At 40.6% G+C, this 23,016-nt stretch overlaps 1 long non-coding RNA gene across 1 annotated transcript; it reads left to right on the top strand.

Moving 5' to 3' along the window:
- Window positions 1-7,503: 7,503 nt before the first annotated feature.
- On the top strand, window positions 7,504-10,756 carry LOC308654860. The gene is made up of 3 exons (XR_014023327.1): window positions 7,504-7,676; window positions 8,617-8,702; window positions 9,293-10,756. It is a non-coding gene; the product is annotated as an uncharacterized lncRNA (long non-coding RNA).
- The last annotated feature ends 12,260 nt before the right edge of the window (window positions 10,757-23,016 follow it).

Below are 23,016 nucleotides of genomic sequence, written 5' to 3' on the forward strand. Positions count from 1 at the left end.
AGACTTGCATCCTGATCACTCCATCTCAGTTTGAATGGGCTGACGGGGTGGTAATTGTAAGCAGGTGGGGCTGGTGGACGTGGGTCACTGGGGGCCTGCCCTGAAAGGGTACATCTTCCCTGTAGCTCCTTCCTCCCCCCATCAGCTTTCTGGCTGCCATCAATGAAGCAGTACCCTTCCACCACACCCTTCCACCATGATGCACTGCCCCACTTTGGCCCAAAGCAATGGAGTCAGTCCACTAGGAACTGAACCTCTGAAACGATGAGCTTAAATAAACTTTCCTTTCTCTAAGTTGCTTTGTTAGGCATTTTGGTCACAGTGATGCAAAGCTGACTAATGAGGGACTTTGAGCCAGAAGCACTCACTAATCTTCTCCAGAATTCCTGACCACAGAAACTGTCAGAGATAATAGATGCTTATTATTGTTTTAAGCCACTAAGTTTTGGGGAAATTTGTTATGCAATAATAGATAACGAATACAGGAAGTAATTAGCAGAGGATACTGTTCTATTCTTGAAACCCTTGAAATGAAAATAATAATTAGTGTATGATCACAGAATTCCTTTTCCCCAACTAGTTACATCTTATTCTCATTCATTCAGATCACATAAGCCCCACCAAAAATGCTTAGAATCTCTACTTTTCCTTCCATCTGTTCACATTTGAAGGTTGATATGTATTATTTGCCTGTGAATGCATGAATGTGAATGGAGCAGAAATGCCAAAAAGGGTTAAGAAATCTGAAATCTTGGTACACTTCCCTCATGGCTCACTCAATATTTTACACCTTTAATCTCCTTTGAAATCCTTTTTTGTTTTAGAGAAAATGCTTTTGAGCATTTGGATTGTTGTTAACTCCAATACAATTGTTAACTGAGTCTAAGGCCTTATTATCTCTTGAATGCATTTCTGATAAGTCCTCCTCTTCTGCCCTCTGACTGTATCTATCACCCTTCCACTCAAAATTTTTTCAAAGGTTGCTCACTGTGCACTGGAGTGGATCCATCTTTCCCTTCGAGCCTCCTGGGCCACCCTCACCCCACCTTCATGGTTGTATACAGAGCTCAGAACAAGACACCTACTGAGGGAATGCTCTGGAGACACTGAGGTGTGAGGTGAACTCAGCAAGCAAGAATCTCTCCTAAGGCTGTCCATTTCCTACAGGATTAGAGTTCATTTGCAGCACAGGCTTAATAATACCTGTTTTATGGGGTGGGGAGTGATAAACTTTACTGGAGTCTTTTGAATTTACGACCCTTCTCCACTCAGCACAAGACTACCTGTTCCTTCTCATCCCTCTGCCAGCCTTAGCCATGGGCTTAAGGGTCCTCCACTTTTTTTTTGGGGGGGGGGGGTGCGGGGGGATCAGGGATTGAACTCAGGGGCACTTACCACTGAGCCACATCTCAGCCCTTTTTGGTATTTTATTTAGAGACAAGGTCTCACTGAGTTGCTTAGCACCTTGCGTTTGCTGAGGCTGGCTTTGAACTCGAGATCCTCCTGCCTCAGCCTCTCCAGTTGCTGGGATTACAGGCGTACACCACTGCATCTGGCCACTCATTTGTTTTTACAAGAAGATAATTTGAAAAGCCAAGCCAAGCCCATCTCCTGTCCTGCTGGCTGTTAGGATAATCTACCAAAAATGGTGGGTGTAAGTTGGCCAGCAGCATTTTTTTCTGTAAACAATCAAACCATAAATTTCATGAATCTGGGGTTGACTTGAACTCACAAGGGTCCACAGTCAGTCATTTTTTGGCATTTTATTAACTGGGTGTGATCTTTGCTAGTCTTTGACATGTCTAACATTGGGTCTTTCCAATGGATTCCAAACCCAGTCCTCCATAATCTGATCTGCGTTTCTGCCTGGCCACTGGCCTCCTGCTAGGTTCTGCCCATAGGGGGCGCTGAGGAGGGGTGCGGGAGGGAGTGGGGAGCATCCTTCATCCCTACAGCTCCTTCCCCTCTCAGCATGGAATTCACTTTGTAGTTTTCCAGCTACAAACTGGCACCCTCCCTCACCGCCCAGAAGTACCAGCCGGCCGGGGCACTTCCTTAGATGTCTCAGTTCCAGCTTCCCAGTAGCCTCCTCTAAGTTTCAAAGTTTTAAAAATTCCAAACTCTCACCTTTCTTCTCCCAACCTGCCTGTGTGGCGGCCTTGCAAATGGGCCTTGCAGGTCCCCAACTACCAGGAGTGTCATTAGAGCTGGTGGATTTAGCAAAAAAAAAAAAAAAAAGATGGAAGTGAGTTCATTTTGAACAACAAATAATTTTTAGTCTCTCTTACACAATATTTTAGACAAACTTATTCTAAAAATTTACTCATTGTTTATATGAAAGTCAAATTTAACCGGGTGTCCTGTATTTTATCTGTAACCCTAAGCTTAACTGACCACGTGTCTCAGCTACTGCTCGGTGCCTGAGGCTGAGGTGGATTCCAACCAGACACAGACTCCTGTGGCCAGCAGCTTTGCCTCAATGGCGTTCCTATGGCTTTGCTGGCACTTCCTGGGGCTTCATGGCTGCTTTCTCCTGGGTGCTGCTGGCATTTCAGTCTGTGACAGTTCTTGGGCCCCTACTGATCCCTCTGCTTCCTGTTGCACACATTTCCCCTGAGGAAACCGTTGCAGGTTAGTCCCATCTTCATGTCTGCCCAGGGCAGGCTGACGAAGACGGTCCAGCCTCCTACGGTTCCCCCTGGGATGCTCTCAGAGTCCTCTGTGCCCTCGGCTACCCACCACACAATTTAATGTCTGGCTGGCAGTTCTCGATATTAAATCCTCTCTCTTCAAATAACTGGTGCGGTTATCTGTCTCTTGACTGATTCTGACCGGGTGCCCCTGAGCCTAGGGAGAATGCTAAATGGCTCCAGGAAGTTTCAGACACTAAACCATTCCATCAAAGAGATGTGGGATGTCATTGCCCCTGAACTTCTCTCGTGATTTTACCACAGTGTTGGCAAAACAGGTTGAGCAAGATGACTGCCTGTCATAAATGGGGCACCAGACGTTTGTCATGTTGTGTGTGATACTGGAAGTCACACTTGGACTCGTTGGCAAACCAGGACGCCTCCGCAGGAGGGTGATCATGGAAAAGACGAATCTTGAAGTCATTCCCCAGAAGGGGTTTCCTCATTTGATCTGGAGCAGAGAAGCCTGCAGGAGGATGGGGAAACTGTTTTTAGGTATCTGAAGGTCAGTCATATGGAAACAGGATTCAAGGATTTTGCATGGCTCCCGATGTTGGAACTGGAACCAATCAGCAGAGCCAGAAGTAGACCTGTGGGCTCATGATTTGGCAATGATACATACCTATATCCCTTCAATAGTTCTTAAACATGTATCTGGCAAGACTGGGGAGGAATGTGTGTGTGTGTGTGTGTGTGTGTGTGTGTGTGTGTGTGTGTGTGAGAGAGAGTGCTAATAAAATGTATATAGTTCTTTATGCTCAAAATAAAGGATTTATTACATGTGGTAACATGACAATAAAATTTCAATGTTTTGAAGACGTTTCTAGTTTTTATGTCACTATCTCTGAGTAGCAAGGGTCACTCACTTTACTAAGTAAGAAAAGAAGTAACTTACATGGGTGTCATTAAGGATTCTGTCCAGATACATTTGAGTTTCTTGGACTGATTTTTTTTTTGGGGGGGGAGATATTCATTTCCTTCTTTATTCAATACTATACTATAATCTTCTTTGGGTATTTTACAATTGTCTGAATGGAAAAATTATGGCCTATTAAAGGGTTTGTGATTTAGACAATAAAATAAAGTGCCTGTTTCTAGTAAACGTCATGGCATTATTGAGTTTTGGTATTCCAGATGATGACCACATTTTTGGACTCCAGTGGGCAAGACTTGAAGTTGTTCTTAGTGCCTTGAGCTACTTACACATTTGCCTCCCTAAAATACTCAACAGAGATAACTCAGCTCAGATGGGGAATATGTTTTTAAATTTCCCTTTGAATGCCTCATCTACTTCCATTTGGTGGGACCAATTTATAAGATCCTGTTATGTGAGGAGTCAGGCACGGAGACGCCTTACTTGGCACATTCCACAATTGGTGTTGGTGATATTTTAGCATCCCTTTTTGATTAATGCTCAGGAAGCTGTCTGGTTTTTCTACCCCTTAATCTAGACCTTCAATGGGTAAAAGGGAGCATATTTCTGCCAATACAAGCAAGACCTCATTAAGAATGAGAGTTTCAAGCCAGTCAAGATGGTGCACACCTGTAATCCCAGCAATTTGGGGTGGAGGTGGGGTGAGGCAGGAGGATTGCAAGTTCAAGGCCAACCTCAGCAACTTAGCAAGATCTGGTCTCAAAAATAAAAAGGACTGGATTAGCTCGGTGGTAGAGCATTTGTCTAGCATGTGCAAGGACCTGGGTCTAAATATTGAAAAAAAAAAAAAAAAGAACTAGAGCATCTAACAATGCCTTTAGTTACATTGCATGCAAAGAAGAGAGTTCCTCAGCACTGAATGTTACTGACTGTGGATATACAGAAATAAATCTTGCACCAGGAAGGAAGATCAAGTGGAACAATAAATAGAAATAACTTCATTTAATTAATGAAAAGTCTTGTTACACTTTCACAGGTTGTGGGAGATAGGCAAAACAGTGATTCATGATGAAATGATGTCAAGAGTGTTTGGTTATATTTGAAGATAAAACAAAAGAGGGAGTTGTATGTCTTTTCAAGGTCATACTGGGACATTGTGTAAGAGGCCTCTTAGGAATTTAAAAATTTTCCAGGAAGCTGTGCCTTATTTGACTTTGTGATTAACTGTTGCCCAGAGTCCAGACACTGTGGAGATGTGTGTTAACTCTAAGGTTTACCTGCTAAGATGCAGATTTCTCTATGGTGAAAAAGATAACCTCAAAAGTTATGCTTTTGTGTTCCAGAGACTATGAACCAGAATTTTCTCTAATTTAAAAAAGAAATATATATTGCCCTGTACCTTTCTTTTTCTTTAATATTTATTTTTTAGTTTTAGACACAATATCTTTATTTTATTTATTTATTTTCATGTGGTGCTGAGGATCAAACCCAGGGCTTGCACATGGTAGGTGAGTGCTCTACTGCTGAGCTACAGTCCCAGCCCCCTGTGCCTTTCTTGATGGACGATGTAAGTCCTTTTTCTTCAGATGCTCTTAAACCATCTTTGGTATCTCATTCATGCTCTTCTTAATCAATGAATCTAATAGAGTTTTTTTGTTTGTTTGTTTGTTTGTTTTTTGTGCCAGTGATTTAATTCAGTGGCACTCGACCACTGAGCCACATCTCCAGCCCTATTCTGTATTTTATTAGAGACAGGGTCTCACTGAGTTGCTTAGTGCCTCGCTTTTACTAAGGCAGGCTTTGAACTCGAGATCCTCCTGCCTCAGTCACTGGGATTACAGGCATTTACCACTGTGGCCCGGCCCTAGTAGAGTTTTGAAATGTGTTCATTCTGTATTTCTATGAAAGTTATGCTTTTAATTTTGAAAATTATATCTGACAAAAAGAAGAGTCAGAAAGAGAAGCAGTTGTCCTAAGAACTAATAAAATATTAATAAATCAAGAATTCAGTACATACACTGTCCCCTGCAAATAATAGTTGATGCCTGAGGCATGTGATTAGCTTGAGTACCTGGCTTTTAGGATGGCGTTATCTGAACACAGAACCACAGGAAGAGGCAACTAAGAGGAGAGACCTTAAAAATATGTTGGGTGAAGTTTGATAGAATCAAGGAACAGAGACTCAAGAGGCATGTGGTGTGGCAGTTTTTAAGTTTTGACCTGGAACCCATTAAATGTGACAAGTCACAGTGCTATGGGAAAGTCATTACCCTTCTCTGGGTCTCAGTTTCTTTATTTGTAAAATGAATGAGTTTGACTAGCTCACCAACCCTAAGATAATGGTACTCAATATTGAAAGTTTATTGAATAAAGGAAGACTAGATGTTTTTTGCACATTTTCCAAGAACATGCACAAAACCTGGGTTAGACACTATTAGAAAATAGATTTTTGATTGAATGTAAAAACAAAAACAAAAACAAAAAACAAACAAACAAACAAAAAACTTCACGGGAATTGTTTGCAAATATAAGAGCTGTCTTGTGAAGTTCCGACTCCTGGGACCAGTCTAGATGATCCAGCAAGATACTCAGGTGGACTTACCTGCACTGCCACTAAACTGCAGGTCCTGAAAAGAATACCTCATGTTCTTATCAAACCCAGACACGTCTTCTCGTCTCCCAGAGTGAATCTCAAATAGCTAACTCTGTGTTTCTCAATGTTTTCTTCTCGATTTTTTTTTTTTAAATTTTGTTTCTGTGTCTTGGCCGACCTGCTCGTCTACCTGTGTTTTGGCTGACTTTTATAATCAGGCCTACCTGTGTCCTGGAGGCAGATCATTTTGTTCTGTGAGGACCAAAGACCTCTCCCCAATTCTACATTCATGACATCATGTTGGTGGCTTTGAAATAGCTCTTATGGGGGATTTTATGTCACAAGTACAGGCAAATGCTGCACATCAGGACTGGTTATTTGAAGGTGCCCCAGATATACTATATATAGAAAACTTTAAATTGAGCAACAAAAAGAAAACTTTAAATTGACCACTGTGTCCAGGTACTGATGATTCCATATTTTGGTCTCAAACCAACATCAACTGCATAATCTAAAGAGCACCCTTGTAAGACTTCTGGTCATGGCTATATCCCTTCCTAGAGCTACACCCAGGACCACCGCAGGTACCCACTCCCTGGATAAGAAATGGACTTGTGCATGTGTCATGTCAATACACAATGGTCAGTTGCCATGGGGAGTCTGGTTTTAGGATGTGACTGCTTGGTGATGACTGGGAGGTGAAAAATGGGCTTCTGTTTTCTATCAGGGGAGAGATGATAGCTACTCCAGTTTTTCAGTCTTTTTGTCTCTTTGTCTACTTGAAGCTCAAATTACCCCAGATATACTATATATAAAAAACTTTAAGGTGAGCAACAAATATACCATTTATGGTAACTTTTAAAATACACATGGTTTTTAGAGTTCTATTCTTTTGAGAAAAGTAATAGGTGGATAATAAGAACATTAGGAAAAAATATGTGTATTTCATATGTATCCATGAAAATATGTGATGGTTTGGATGTGAGATGTCCCCTGAAAGCTCACGTGAGAGACAATGTAAGAAGGCTTAGAGGTAAGATGATTGGGTCATGACAGCCTCAACCCAATCAGTGAATTAATCCCCTTATAGAGACTGGCAGAGCAGTAACTGGAGTGGTGGGGTGGGGCTGGAGGAGGTGGGCACTTTAAGGACCATGTTTTGTATCTTGCAGGTGGAGCTTCTCTCTGCTTCCTGATCATTAGTCCTGAGCCCTTCCCTCTGCCTCATTCTTCCACCACTTGTTCTGCTTCACCTTGAGCCCCGGGAAAGGGGCCAGCTGTCTATGGACTGAGACCTCTGAGGTCATGATCCCACAAATAAACTTCTCCTCCTAAAAGTGTTCTTGTCCGGTCTTTTAGTCACAGCAGCAAAAAAGGTGGACTAAAACAATATATTAATATATCATATAAAGTGATATATTAATCGAATTATTTGCAGAATTGAAAAATTGGGACTTAGGGGTTAAGGAACTATTTTGTACCCACTAGAAAGGAAAACAGTGCTCTGGAAACTGGACCGGTGAGTTCTCGGTTTCTGTTTGCTCCTGACCTGTCACGGGACGGCAGGCCCCAAGTCATCCAGCACTCTGCACCCAATGCTTTTCTCTCTCACTGTGGGTGTGAAATGTCTCCTCAGCTCCGGAGTTTAACAAATTATATTCCTGGGTCTTTTAATGTTAAGTGATTTTGTTCTGGTTGACTTACAGAGAGTAGTCAGTGCTTATATAAGTGTAATATTTCCAGAATTCCTAGAAAATTGACTGAATTTTTATTATTCTAACTGTTCTAGACTTTTAATAAAAAATTCTTCCAGAAAGTGCTAACTCAGAAGCACTCTATATGATAATAGAGATAGATATATATGTATAATACATAATAAAATGCATGGTAAATCTTTGGATAAGTTGGTCTAATTTATAATTTTGATTTCAGAAAAATCAACTTTTCCTCATTTTAATGTTTTAAGTATAATGTATTTATATATTTTATTTTTTAGAAGATCAGAGTTTTGCTTGCTGAACTTGCTCAACTCTATATACTAGCTCATCTAGTATAAATGAGCTATAATACTACTTAATAATGTTGAGGATTATGAAACATGTAAAATGATGTGTCTAACAAAATAGAATTATAATTTTCACAGTGTTTTGGTACTAATGATTATGTTTTATAGTATATTAGCTCAAACATAATTTCCAATATCAAGTTAATTTTAAAACCTGGGCTAATATTAAATCGAGACAATTAATAGATAATCTTTGCCAACCTAGATACATTCTATGATATAATAAAAAAAAGCATTGAAAACTAAATCTGACTTTAAAATAGATATACATCTTTGTTTCTTTTTCTTTTTTTCCATTTTTACTATACTAGAGAGTGGCATATTTTGGGGTGACATTAATGAATGTATTCGTTTTCCCTTTTATATAACACAAAATTATCAATTATCCCTCTAGTTTTCTCTGTGAAGTAGATGCTGGTGAATTTATTTAAAGTGGCGTGAATTTGGGTAACTAAGGCTGAACAGAGAACAACAGTGCAGGTAGGTGGTGGTGCAGAGAAGTACGAGAGTTCCAAAGGCAAGGGATTTTTGTTTGCTTGTTTTCCAAAGGAAGCATGAAATAGGAGAGGGACAGACAAAACCTAAGTGGATATAGAAAATTATAGAAGGTTTGCTGAAAGTAAATGGTATTTGACTTGCTCGTCTGAGAAGAAGCAATAAAATATGTTAACGTTCTAGTAAAGTTTTCTTACATTTGATGGGCTTATTCAAAAGGCTTTTTTCTTTTCTGTTTTTGGAACTTGGAATCCTTTATTACTAAATATTGAATTAACACAGAAATAGAATTTGGCTTTCTCTCTGTTAAAATGATTAACTGGTCTTAATGCTCTTAAAAAGGGATAATAAGCAGTTATTATTTACCTTTGTGTAACCCATCCAGCTAGCAGAGATTTTCATATTGTACCAGAATAATTCTCTGTGGTTTGTGTCGATATTTTCATGTCCATGGTTATAAAAAACAAAGTCTCACATCCTGACAGAGCAAGATTCTTTAAATTTGCTTTTCCCACTTCTGTGCTTGTTTGAAAACTCTGCGGTTGTCCTAATGAAGGTACCCTTTGTTTCCCCAGGCACTCGAAATCTTAACCAAATCTCCGGTTAAACCCATTGCTTCTGACTTCCTAAGATCACATCCTAAATTCAGAAACAATGAAGTTTGTGGGGTGTATTTACACCTAAAGTGACCTTGGGGAGTCCCCCAACACCTCTGGAAATCACAACGATTTGCACTTTCACCTTATGGAAAAGAGAATGTTAGAGACAATTAGGTTTATTTCATATTTTTTAAAAAGCTCAATGCTATTTCAAGAGTAGCATAGGAAGAATTCTCTGATCAGAAGGGACGCTCAGCCTGCCCTGGGTTAAGTTTGTTGTGTAGGTAAAATATCATTAATATAAATGGTTCAGAGATGGCATATGTCACAGAAAAGTCCTGAAGATCTTGCAATGCCCTTGCTGTCCATCATATGTTCTCATCCCTGAGAGGAAACCTTGGTCAAACCCTTGAAAAACGCGCACGCGGGAGAGAGCTCTGTTCACCTCCATTCTGCCATTGTGGGCTACCCTCATCAATTAGCCACAGCCACAGGAAAGAGGCTCACCCTGCCTTTCTGCACGCCTGCCTGCGGTCTGCTCTAAGTTCTAAGCCAGAGATCAGATTTTCAAGGAGAAAGCCTCAGAACCTCATGGAAGGCACTGCACTGGGGACTGTCAACTACAGACTCTTCAAAGAGCAGACTCCTGATTAGCTTCTAAGATGACATCCCTCTTCAACTTGTAGACTGTGCGAGGAGATGAAGTCATAATTTCCAGGCCTGGTTTTTGTTTGTTTGTTTGCCTAGAAGATGATAACTGTGTGAAATCAGATCACTGACCCAACATCCAGCTGAACAAGAATTAATTATATAAGGCCAAATGAACAGATGAGAAAAATATAATTGTGATTATTTATTTGGAAGGTTATTTATATTTTTAATAGTCTATTTTCTGATGGGTATATTGTTCACTTCTGAGGTGGCAAATCGAGTTGAGTGTTTTTTTCTTTTTTAAAGAAATTCCTATCTTTTAGAGACACATGCTGACACAGATGAAACGGTGCAGTATCTGGGAATGGCTTCAAAATAACCTTGGGGCAGAGTGAGTGGGAAGAGGAAGCGAGTTTGCTCCATGTGGATAATCGTTAAGCAGGCTGGTGGGAACATGAAGTCTCATCATGCAGTTGAGAGAGTCTATAATTTTGGTTTAAGAAAAATCAATATGTTTTTATCTGATTTGAGTGCAAGAATAATATATTTGTACCTTTTATTTTTTAGAAGGCCTGTGCTTGCTTTCTGAACTTCCTCAACTTCATCTGCTAGTTTATGGGTGAAAATAAGTTAATATGGTTTTTTAGTAATGTTAAGAATTGATTGTGAAAAAATATAAAATATGTAGATACTTGACATTTTCATAATAAAATGATTTAAAAATCTCATTACAAAATTTTCTGTGTTTTCCTGATCATCATTTAAATATATCTTATTTCAAGATATGCACAAACCATTATTTCTGTATCAATTTCTCTTATTGGACTTCGGTTGTTTCAAATTTTTATTGTTATAAATAATACTGGAATAAACCTTTTTACAGAATTTTGTTTTGTTTTATTGTTTTGATACACACACACCCACACCCACCCTCCCCCCACACCACGCACAGAGTGAAATGGGCTCCATAGTCAAGAAAATTGCATGTCCATCTCCCCACATATATTCTGTGTGTGTGTGTGCGTGTGTGTGTGTGCGCACGTGCGTAAAAGAACCTGAAGTCTATTCTTGAATTTCAAGGTCACAATATAGCACATTAGATCCTGAGACCTGTTCATCCTCCAGGACTGCAACTCCATGCCCTGTGACCAGTGTCTCTCCATATCCTGCCCCTTTCCACTCCTGGCAACCACTGTTCTGCTTTTATTTATTTGATATTTTTTAGATTCCACATAGAAGGGAGATTGTGTGGTATTTGTCTTTCTGTACCTGTCTTATTTCACGTACCATAATGTCCTCTAAGTTCATCCACGTAGCAGCGAATGACAGCATCTCCTTCTTAAAGGTTGAGTAATGCACCTTCTATACACACATATGTGCACACATGCACACATGCATATACGTGAACACACATGTACACATGTATACCACAGTCCTTTTTCCATTCACATGTCAATGGACTTTTTGGCTGTTTCCATATCTTAGTTATTATAACACTGCAATGATCGTGGTCCCTTCCAGGTACTGATCTATTTCCTTCTGGTATATACCCCGGGGGGGGGGGTTTCTGGGTAGTTCTGATTTCAATTTTTGGAGGTACCACTAGGCTATCTTCCATAATGGCTGCACCAGTTTACATTCCCACCAAAGGTGTGCATGCATTTTGCTCCACATCCTTGCCAACGCTTATCTCCTGCCTTTTTGATAATAGTAATTTTACTCACACGAGGTGATGTATGGCTTTGACTTGCACTTCCTTGAGGGGCAGTAACACAAGCATCTTTTCATACGACTACTGGTCATTTGTGTCTGTGTGTGTCTTCTTTAAAAACATGTCTATTTAGAGACTTTGGCCTCCCCCTGACTCCCTTTCTCTGGTACTAGGGATGGAACCCAGGGGCATTTTATTGCTGAGCTCCATCCCCAGCCCTTTTACATTTTTTATTTTGAGACAGGATCTTGCTAAGTTGCCAGGCTACCCTCAGACTTGCAGTGCTTCTGCCCCAGCCTCCCAGGTCTCCAGGATTAAATGTGTGTGCCACCATGCCAGCTCACTTTGGCCATTTCAAAATCAGGCTTTTATGTGCTGAATACCTCTAATCCCAAAGTCCAAAATGCAAAATGCTCCAGAATCCAAAACTTTGAGGGCACCAGAGTGATGCTACAGGTGGAAAATGCCAGACCTGACCTCACTGACCCACGGGTGGACCTCAGTTGTGTTAGGAGAAACTGCCTAGTTTTTCATCGCTGTGACCAAAAGACCCAGAAAGAACAACTCAGAGGAGAGAAAGTATATTCTGGCTTCTAGTGCTAGAGCTTTAGTCGGTGGTCAGCTGAGTCCACTGTCTGGGCCCAAAGTGAGACGTTCCTCATGGCAAGGGCTTAGGGAAGGAAAGCCGCTGCCATTAGAGCATCCAGGAAGCAGGAGGGCAGGGGAAGGGGCTGCAGGAAAGATGGTCCCTCCCAGAGCACCCCCCAGTGACCCACCTCCTCCAGCCACACCCCACCTGCCTGCAGTTACCACCCAGGCTGCCCATTCACACTAGGACAGACTGATCAGGGCACAGCTCTCCCAATCCAATCATCTCACCCCTGAACTTCCTGCATTAACACTGGAGCTTTTGAGGGACAACTCATATCCAAACTGTAACAACAGTCCAAATGTAGGCATTAAAAGCCCTGTGTGTATAAGGTCTACATGAAGTGTGCATGAACTTCACATTTAGACTGGATTCCTTCCCCCAAAATATCTCATTGTATATGTGGAAATATTCTAAAATCTGCAAAATCTGAAACTCAAAGCCCTTCAGGTCCCAAGCATTTCAGATGTGGTTTACTCAGCCTGATTTTTGTTTGGTTTTTAATTTGTGTGAGTTCCTTGTATAAGATGATAACCCCTTTTCAGATATATGGTTTGAAGTTTTTGCTCCTAAACTGCAGATTGCCTTTTTCATTTTTTTGCTTGCTTTCTTTATTGTGCAGATGCTCTTTATTTTGATGTAGTTCCACTTTATTTTTGCTTTCGTAGTCAGAGCTATGAAATCATTGCCAAGACCAATGTCAAGGAGGTTTTCTGCTATGTTTTGCTAAGGGAATTATTCAGATTTAAGTCTTTATTCCATTTGTGCTAATTTTTGTGTGTAGTATGAGATGAGGGTAAATTTCTTTCTTGGACGCATGGCTATCCAATGCCATTTATTGAAGGGACTATCATTTCCATTGTGTGTTTTGGAATCTCTGTTGAAAATCAACAACTATATATGCTTGGGTTTGTTTATGGGATCTCTGTTATGTTCTATTGGTTCGTAGAAGTATCACATACTAACCAATTGTGACACTGGAGTTCCTGTTCTGAAGGTTCTATGTGTCTGTTTTTATGCTAGTACCATACTGTTTTGATTACTAGTGTTTTGTAAAATAATCTGAAATCAGGAAGTATAATGCCTTTAACGTCAGTCTTCTTTTTCAAGATTTCCTTGGCTGTCTGGGGCCTTTTGTGATTCCATTTGGAATTTTATAATTATTTTTTCTATTTCTGTGAAAAATGTCATTGACCTCTTGATACGGAATTTCATTGATAGGGATCACATTGGATCTACAGATTACTTTGGGTAGCATGGACATTTGAATAATATTAATGCTCCTAACCTATTACATGGGCTATCTTTCCATTTATTTGTGCCTTCTTCAACTGCTTTCATCCATGTTTTATAGTTTTTAGGTACAGATCTTTCTCCCCTTCATGAAATTACTTCTAAGTATTTTATTCTTTATGATGGAATCATAAATGGGATTATTTTATTTTCAGAAAAATTAGTGTTGGTTCTCTGTCTTTTGAAGTATTCCCAGAAGGACATGTTGGATCAAGGGGTGTAAAATTCTAAGCCTCTTGATAAGAATCATTTAATTTCACAGCTTTACCAACACACACAAGCACAATCTAATTTTCCTTAGCTGTTTTATTTCAGTATTTTCCAACATTGTGTGACAGATAGTACCTTGCTATACTTGCCCTTGGGAATTATTTCCAACAGGCTCTTCCTAGGTGCTATTTCCATATCTTGGGCTCATGCATGCTTGGATAGACATTCCTACTGTGCATGAACTTTGATATTTGGCTGCAGGTGGCCAAGAGCCCTTGCTCCTGAGCCAAGGGGAATTTCTGGAGGCCCCAGCACCATGATCCTGACAATTTCTGGCTTCTGGTATGAGAAAGAAGATTCAGATGTGTGGGAAGGAGCAGGTATTGGCTCGCACAATTGAGGCGTTCACTTAAAGGGTGAAACACTGTCCCAAGCTTGGCAGAAAAGAGACCTGGAGAAGAACATGTTGTGACTAGAGCCTGAAGTCTGGAAAAAGACTTCAGGGGTTAAATTATGTATCCAAAACGGGCTTTGACATTAAAATGAGGAGGAAAAAAGTGAGTTTTCCAGACCAATAAATGAGCCAGTATTTTTCTCTTAGAGGTGGATATAGCATATGTCAGTGCCTTCTAATGAATATAAAACCGAGAAGCTGCCTGGGTTTGCCTGATTTTGAGATGACTTTGCAGGCAATGAGGGGCAGGCTAGTCGAGCAACTTCCTGCAGGTGGTTTGTGAGTGTCAGGAGTACACCACAGGCTGACTTGGATATGGCAAGCACCCGCTTCTTCAGCCAGGCTTTGTTGGGTGCAATGTTAACGTTTTCTACATTACTCCAACACCAAATATTTCATATAGACAATTTGAAACAAAAAGATATACTAGGGAACAAAAGAAGTAGGGGAAGAAAGTAGCAACTGACTGCCAGAGGTCCTTTGTGAATGTCTTCTCTGTAAGGAATCTGCTCGCACAATTACTCTGGCTAGTTGTTGTACTTAGTACATAAGTATGAGTCTCTCAGAAAAACTGTGAGAGACTTTGAAAGGGGCAGCAGATTACGGGGTGTCCTTTCAATGAAAAGCTAGGCCTTGTCTAGGTAACCCATGGGACTAGTTAGATTTTATGAGGTGTGTGCATTTCTCTGTCTTAGACTAGGCGGCTTTACCACTCTATAAGTTGTAGAAAATGGGAAGTAATGCAAATGATTCTTATCCACAGAGATGCAAATAAGTGTTGTCCAATAAAAATACTTTTGGTTTTCCCTTGTGAGAAAGATGATTTTGAACATTACATTTTATTGACCTTAATAAGCTTTGCAACTTTTAGCATTTTAACCTTTCTAATTAAGTGTGTGTGTGTGTGTGTGTGTGTGTGTGTGTGTATTCTTTCTATTTTTCTTTAAACAGTAACACCTTACTGGTTTCCTCCATAGTATAAGTGTTATATAAAATCTTTGGCACATATTCATTTCATATTTGTATGAGAGTCATTATTTTAATCCTGAAAAATTATATTTTAATAGTTCTTGTTATCAGGAACCAAAGTTCCGCTGCTCAGCTCCTCTGCAGACGCAGGAGAAGTTCTGCAAATAAGCCTGATAAGCAAGAGCAAGGTTTGTTGTGCAGGTTTTTCATTGATAAGAGGTTTTTTTTGTGTGTGATTTTGTCATTCTTTACTTCCTAGTTGTGAAGAGGGAGACACTCGTTTACAACTGGAGATTTCCTTTATGAATATAAAATTCTCTTACAAAATGGTAATTTCCATTCTCTTTTTAGAGCTTCTCTTGTGGTTGTAGTTCCTCAAAATAACCAACTCAAAGTAAGCCTTAGGCCAAAAAGACATTTCTTGGGGTGATATATTTTGGTCTTCTACAGTCATGTTTTGGGGTGCCATGCTCCGACCCCCTTCAGCAGACATGTCACTGTTCAGAGGGAGACTTTAGAATCTATGTTGCCATCCTCAATCATCTCTTCTGAAGTCCATGCTGAACATGAGCTCAAGACAGTCAGAGAAGCCTGGGCTGTCCTCAGCCCTGGAGATGAGTTAGTGCTGAGCATCAAGACTCTGCGAGGGATGACCCTCCCCCAGCATCTCTTCTTCCTCGTACGAAAGGGAAGAAGCTGAGTCCTCCTTGTGTCAGCACATCATACACGACGTTTCTTTTATCTTTTCTCTCCATTTTTCCTTTCCTTGTGAGTGACGGGTGGCACACAGACACAGCAGTGTGAACATGAGGTTAAGGGGGTCATTCTATAGCTAAGGCCTACTGTACTGGCTCCACATGCTTTTTTAAATATTATTTTTCAGGTATAGGTGGAGACACATGTTTGTTTTATTTTCATGAAGTGCTGAGGATTGAACCCAGTGCCTCATGCATGCTAGGCTCTACCTCTGAGCCACAAGCCCAGCCCACCCACATGCTTTCTTTTTGCCAATATACTAATATGGGTAATGTATGTTGTAACATATATGCAAAGATAGAAAATGTGAAAGGATGAGACAAAAAATTAAATTGAACAAAGGCTCTAATACTTTCAAAAAAAAAAAAAAGCAATGTACCTGAGGCCACTCTGGCCCTGTTTTGTCTTAAGTCAATAGGATATGCTTCCTTCCTCAGTAAACAACCTGTTATCTGCAGAAGAAATGTGGACCCAAAGACAGCTCCCTGCCAATGAGAAGAACACGAGTTACCCCAAAGGGAGGGCTTTTGTGACCTTCACACAGACCAAATTCCAGGACTCAGAAAAACAAGATAATTAGAAGCTGAGCCCCCAACCATAAAATCTGTAACAACAAGTTCCAGTTAGAACCAGTCAGTGTGGGCCAAGATGACCAGAGTTTCCTCAGCTCTTTAGCAGGTCATTATAATAGTGAAATCTCCATGCGGCAAGACCACATGCAATGGGGATTTAAAAGTCAGCAGCAATCCCGCTGTCAGTCAAAGTCAAGAGGTAGACTTGGGTGGGACTCTCTGGGGTCCCAACAAAACAGGAGGGCAGGGGGTACATCATCCTTCTCTTCTCTGAGAGAAGCTACTCTCTCCCTTGAGAATGTCCCATTGTCCTCCTTTTCTTATTCCTTCTAATAAGCTCTTGCCTGCTATTCCAAGTGACTTATTTGAAACCCTTCCCGTGTGATCACAAGGAAATGGTGACTGAGGACCACCATGGTCACTTCAGGTCTGTGGATGGTCTTGTTCTGCAGTAGTAAGGATTTTTTAAGGGCAGGCAATGGTAGTTTGAAATGAAGATGAGGTCTAGTAGGTATCTATTGTATAACACACACACACACTTTCAAAAGACAAAAAATAATTTTCAGGAATGGTAGGGTCAAAATCCATTTCTCCATATGCACCATCATTCCAGAAATGGTGGTTTCCACAAAGAAAATAGCTTCCAATTGATATTTTTATATAGAACATCAACTCCTTTGGTTCATCCTCAGGCTCTGCCCTAAAACTCATCTTGCATAAGAAGTGGAGCCCATTCTAAAGCCGTCTACCTCCCCAGGACACCTTTAGGCTCACAAGGATTTGGAACAAGCCTTAGTATTTTAGGGTTTTGGTTTTTTTTGGTACTGGGGATTAAACTCAGGGGCACTCAACCCCTGAGATACATCCCCAGCCCTCTTTTGTATTTTATTTAGAGACAGGGTCTTACTGAGTTGCTTAACGCCTTGATTTTGCTGAGGGTGGCTTTGAACCAGGGATCCTCCTGCCTCAGCCTCCTGAGCCACCGGGATTACAGGTGTGCGTCACCACGCCTGGCAGTATTTAAGCTTTTGTTTTTCTGGTTTTCACTTTACTACTCTGGGCAGGACTTCACATCTTTCTAGTGTGGGAAATATAGAAATGCAGAAAGAAGGGTTTAATCCCTTCTCCAAGAAAACTCCAGAGTACTGGAGAAGGGAGGAGACTGGGGAAGATAAGACAGAATAGACATCATACATTGTTAGATCGAACAGGGCCTTCAAGATATTTCCACACCAACCCATTTAATTTAGGCTGGAGAGTTGTGCTCCGAGGGTCAAGGGAGGCATTTGCCTCCAATCCAACATGGGATGTTTATGATACAGATTTAAATAACTCTTCTCACAAAAATTTGCCTTCAAATTAAAATCTGAAAATCAGAAAAAAATACTCTTGATTCTTTATTACTAAGTTAATATCCTAGGCCCAGGCTTTTAAAAAAATTTGCATGCAGTTAAATATTTTATATAATTTTAAATTTTGAAATGATCTGCAGTTTCCTTGTGATGGTTCCCTGTGCAGTGATCCTGGGGCACACCGGCTGAAGGATGAAGCTTACCAGCAGTTGATCAAAGGGCTGGCTAGGGGGTGGTTCACCCTCCTGGTGAAGGCAGAAAAGGAGCCTTGTTGAGAGAATTTAAAAACTATAATAAAACTGAACTAAGAGTTGGTCTGCTTATTATTATCATTGTTCTCTGCGATTATAAACAATGTCAGTGATAAAATTTTCCTCCCTGAAAAAAATCAGTTGGTCTAAATTCTAACCAATTGCTGTAGTTCCTGATGAGTTCTAACATGTACGTAAGCTTCAGATCAGCACCTGTTATTACATTTCCTTTAGTAAACATGGTCTCCGACTATAAATGAGTTCAGAGAACTGCCACTTTCCCATTAGCCTTCCACACACATAGACTCAGCTCTATGTGTTTGATAGCAAGTCCTCCAATCCCTGAGGTTCTTCAGACTTCTGCATTTGGAACGTGGCTGAGTAGTAGGTAATGACGGCTCAGTCCTAACAGGGACTCAGAGAAGCTGCCTTGGCTAAAAGCAGAGTCTTCATTAGACTTGCAGGTGCCCCAGGGATGACTAACACAAGATAAAGCTTGACCTCTCTGCCTTTGCCTCCTCTCTGTCTCTTAATGCCTTAAACTTTGGGTCAGATTCCTGCTCAGTTCTGCACTGTCGAGCTAATCATTCAAGGAGTATAAGATAAGATTTATTAGCCCTGAATTTACCTAACAGAATCGTCCCTCTTGAAAACTGGGGATATCAGGATGATAGTAAGGAAGGTATTTTCAAGATTTGCAGGACTTTCAACTGCCAGACCCTGCAGAGGCACTTAGAAGTTTCCAGTCATTGCCCTAAACCTGTAGACACATTTGGATTCTGGGAACAGTAGAAGCTTGCAGCCAGTTCAACCACCAATGAGATGGCCCCTCTAGGTGGGAGCGATTACCCCGTGATAGGAACTGAGGCTGCCCCCACTAATGGGGAGCAATCTTCTCACGGGAACCACAGTGCCCCCTTGAGTGATGGCTTTTCCAGAGCCCCTTCCAGAACCAGCAAGACTATGGTCTGACCTGGCTGACTTACCCTCTCAGCTGTGCAGCCCCTGCCCCCGCCACGCAAGCGCCAGACCCAGGCTTTTGTTCCTTTTCTATAAAACCTCAAAGTTTCTGCCAGTCCCTTGAAGACAGATCTTGGGTCACTGTGCCTCTGTGTCTGTTCTTCCCTGCGTAGTCACACTGACTAAAAGCTCCTTCCCTGCACTCTACCTATGTCCATCTCTTTGAGTGGCATCTTGGGACTGGGGACGGAGCTTGGTCTCCCAAGGACTCCTGTAACACAGTGATTTTAAAGATAGGAAGAGCACTGAAATTACTTCAAGTCTGCCACTCTGTGTGACCACTTGTTTTTATCTGTGCAGTATTTTACAGTGTAAATTTTAGTTCATATATGAAATATTTTATTGAATTTGAAAACTCTCTCTAAAATAAAGATTTATCCTTTTAAATTGCTTATTGTTTCAAAGGAAAAATTAAGAAGATGTATCACATTAGTGATACACTTTAGTAGTTTTCCAAGTGAGTCCCTTTTACTGAAGTTGTAGTTTAATTACAATTTACTCATTAGTTAGTAGAAAAATTTTACAGAAAATACTATTAGATTCTAACCACAGATGAAAGTTCAGATTATTCAGCAGATATTGTAGCACAACTTCCTTTAAAGTTGGAGGATTTGAAGAAGCACCCAAGCCTTGTCCTGACTGATTCCATTTTTCTAACTTCATCTCATGCTGGGAGCAGAACCTGCCTCCCAAGAGACCCAATCCTGGTGCCAGTGGAGCCAGTAGAACCAGACTTGCTCCCTGCCCAGGCATACATCCCCACGCGTCAGACCCACAGCTGCCATGACACACTCTGGTTCCCTGCTTGGGTCCTTCCCCATATTATTCTAAGGCCACCCTCAGTATGGGAAAGAACTTTTCTGGATTAATTGCCTCCCTAATTTGGCCAAGCTGAAGGCACATTCCTTTCCTGCTTCGCCTTTGTCTCTCCTGGTTAATTGGACTGCCTCAGTTCACCAGACCTGGGGAGCCCAGGTCGGCCTCGAGCCTGGAACCTTGATAACAGAATAACTACTAAATAATGGAGGATGCTGCACTTCCGTTGTCGGGAGACGTGGAAAGGGAAATGTCTAAGATCACCACGATCTGGAGGCCGAAATTCGTGATCATTCAGCCATTTCTCAGATATTTTCAAAAAAAGAAAAATAAATTTTATAAATTTTTACCAAATGAAAATGAAACTTATGATTAATTTTCTGGAGCTCTTATAGTAGGAGATATGTGACTGTGGAGACATTTGAAAGCCATTAAAATCAATACCGGAGAAATTAAGACATGGAAATTAGTGCAATTTCTGGAATTTATTGTGAAATGAGATTTTTATAAATCTCTGCTAAGCTCATCCTATATTTAAGACTTTTCCTACCTCTCTGCATTATGAAATTAAAATCAATCAAAAGTGTTCTTTGATCAACTGTGAACAAAGATAGACTGAGAAATCTGTTTAAAATACCTGTTAAAATGAGTATGTAAGGAAGATACATTTTCATAAAGTCATTAACACATTTGGTGACTTTTGCAATAAACATTACCATAGGGACCATAACTGGAAAAGGGTAACATAGTGGCTGCAGTGGAGAGGTATTCTTTAAAAAAAAAGAAAAAAAAAGTCATAGGTGGACACAATATCTTTACTTATTTATTTTTATGTGGTGCTGAGGACCAAACCCAGGTCTCACACGTGTGAGGCAAGCGCTCCATTACTGAGCTACAGCCCCAGCCCTAAGAGGTATTCTTTAAGATCTTAGAGACATCAACATTTGTAAAGTTAGTGTTTTAAAGACAGTTGAATGAAGGGGGAATTTGAGAGGGGGCAGATGTTCTGCTGAGTATGGAAGAATGGTATAACAGTGGCCACTTCTTTTTATCCTCTACAAAGTTACTTCCCCTCCCTTTACCAGGCATTCTAAATTCTAAAAAAAAGTCACACCTAAATGATTAAGATGTTAACCCCTAAATAATCTTCCTTTAGATTTGCAAAACTTGAACATCTGATGATCTTCAGGTCATTTCAGAGAGTGTATGATGAGGCTTAACTTGCAGGAAAGTGTTTGTCTAAAACAATTTAAGAACTGGACTCAGGAAGCCAAGGTTCATTGTGATGTTCTGGCAAAAAAAAAAAAAAAAAAGAAAGAAAGAAAACACACCCTGGCTGAGAAGACCACACTGAGCGCGTGCCTCCTCATCACTGTCTTCTGCACCTTCTCTTCCTCTCTGTAAAAGCCCTTTGTGTACTTGAGTTTCCAACATGGTCTTTTGGGGGAGATTATTGTCCCCCTATCTTCTCAGTCCTCGAATAAACCTGATTTCTCTCCCATCAACTCTTCCCTCCCAAGTATCGGCTTTTGCGTGGCAAGCAGAAGGAGTTGGGTCCAATAACAGTAGTGTCCACGTGTCCTTTTGTTCATGTATTACGCCTCCATTTGATCACGGGTCGGTATGTCAAGACTCAGAAGGAAGGTCATCCTAGAAAGCAGGAGGTCATCCTTTCTAGGTCATCCTAGAAAGCAGAAGGTTGTACACCCCTGTCCCAGCCACTTACTTTCACAAATTTGTTAAAGGAAGTGTATCCCCAGAGAGTAGGTCAGTCCAATCCTTTTTGTATCTAGAGGCTACAAAATGCTATTGGGCTTCTTCCTTTCCCCAAAGGCCAAAATTCCTTAAATTTGATTCTAGGCTTTCACATTATAGCCATTGCATTTTTTATTTTATCTGTCTACCTATTTATTTATTTATGATGTCTTTCCAAACATTTTTAAAATCTCATGGATCTTAAGAATATAATCTATGAAAATTCCATCTACCTTGTGTCTCATTCTTAGCAAGGAAACACATTCTCCAAAAATAGTTGAATATAAGTTAACCTCTTTTTAAAAGATTTTCTAAGACAATGACACAGGAGTTGAGGTTGTGTTAATAACACTCAGTAAATTTCTTAAACATTCCTTGCTACAATTCTTTACATTTGTCATATATGTGGCAGCTGTGCCCCAAATCTTTCTTTTTTCTTTCTCCACACTCCCCCAATTCCCTCCAGATCTGGCATTCTAACAGTGGGTCTCATCTTCCTGTCCTCCACCATATTTCAGGGGTATTTTCTTCCAGGTGGCTATAACCTCTGGCTTTCCCAGCCAAGCAGCTAGGATGCCCTCCTAACCCCAAACCCTGAATCTATATAAGATCCTGGAACTATATGGGCCACAAAAGGAATTCTGCTTTACAGAGGGGAGAAGTGGCCCAAGTTCCTACATGTTCACATCTTTATCTGCCCCAATGATTTCCTCTGTCAGGCATTAACCTGTTGATGAGCAAGTAGTTGATTCAATTCTGGTGTGTCTCTGCCGAGAGAATCTTCCAGGGTTTGGGGCATTATGAAGTAAATCTCATAATGATTTATGTGCAGCACTTGAGAACCACAAAGAGGGAAGATTTTTGTTTTTTCATTTTTGGTTTGTTGTAACTTATCCTCACTAATACCTTTAGAAAATGGGGAGGGCAATGGAGGGAGAAAGAAGAAGAAAATCATCACATGGTGGAGGGTGACTCTCCTTAGTAACTCCACGTGTCATCCTCAGAGTTGCTGTGTGGCCTGGTGAAGAGCACAGGTTTTGGACCTAGATAGCCACCCTGAAGCTCAAATTCCAGCTCAGTTATTTTCTAGCTAAGCATAATATGTAATTCACCAATTATCAGGGCCAGAAAGAAAGCATTGTTGCCTGCAATTGGAGATAAGAGGTGCTTTGCAAGATTATTGCAGGGACTGATGAAATAATTTTTGTAAAATGCTAGGTCTAGTACCTGTCATCTTATAC

This window comes from Spermophilus citellus, assembly GCF_964194105.1.
Source record: "Spermophilus citellus genome assembly, chromosome: 8".
NCBI classification, from domain to species: domain Eukaryota; kingdom Metazoa; phylum Chordata; class Mammalia; order Rodentia; family Sciuridae; genus Spermophilus; species Spermophilus citellus.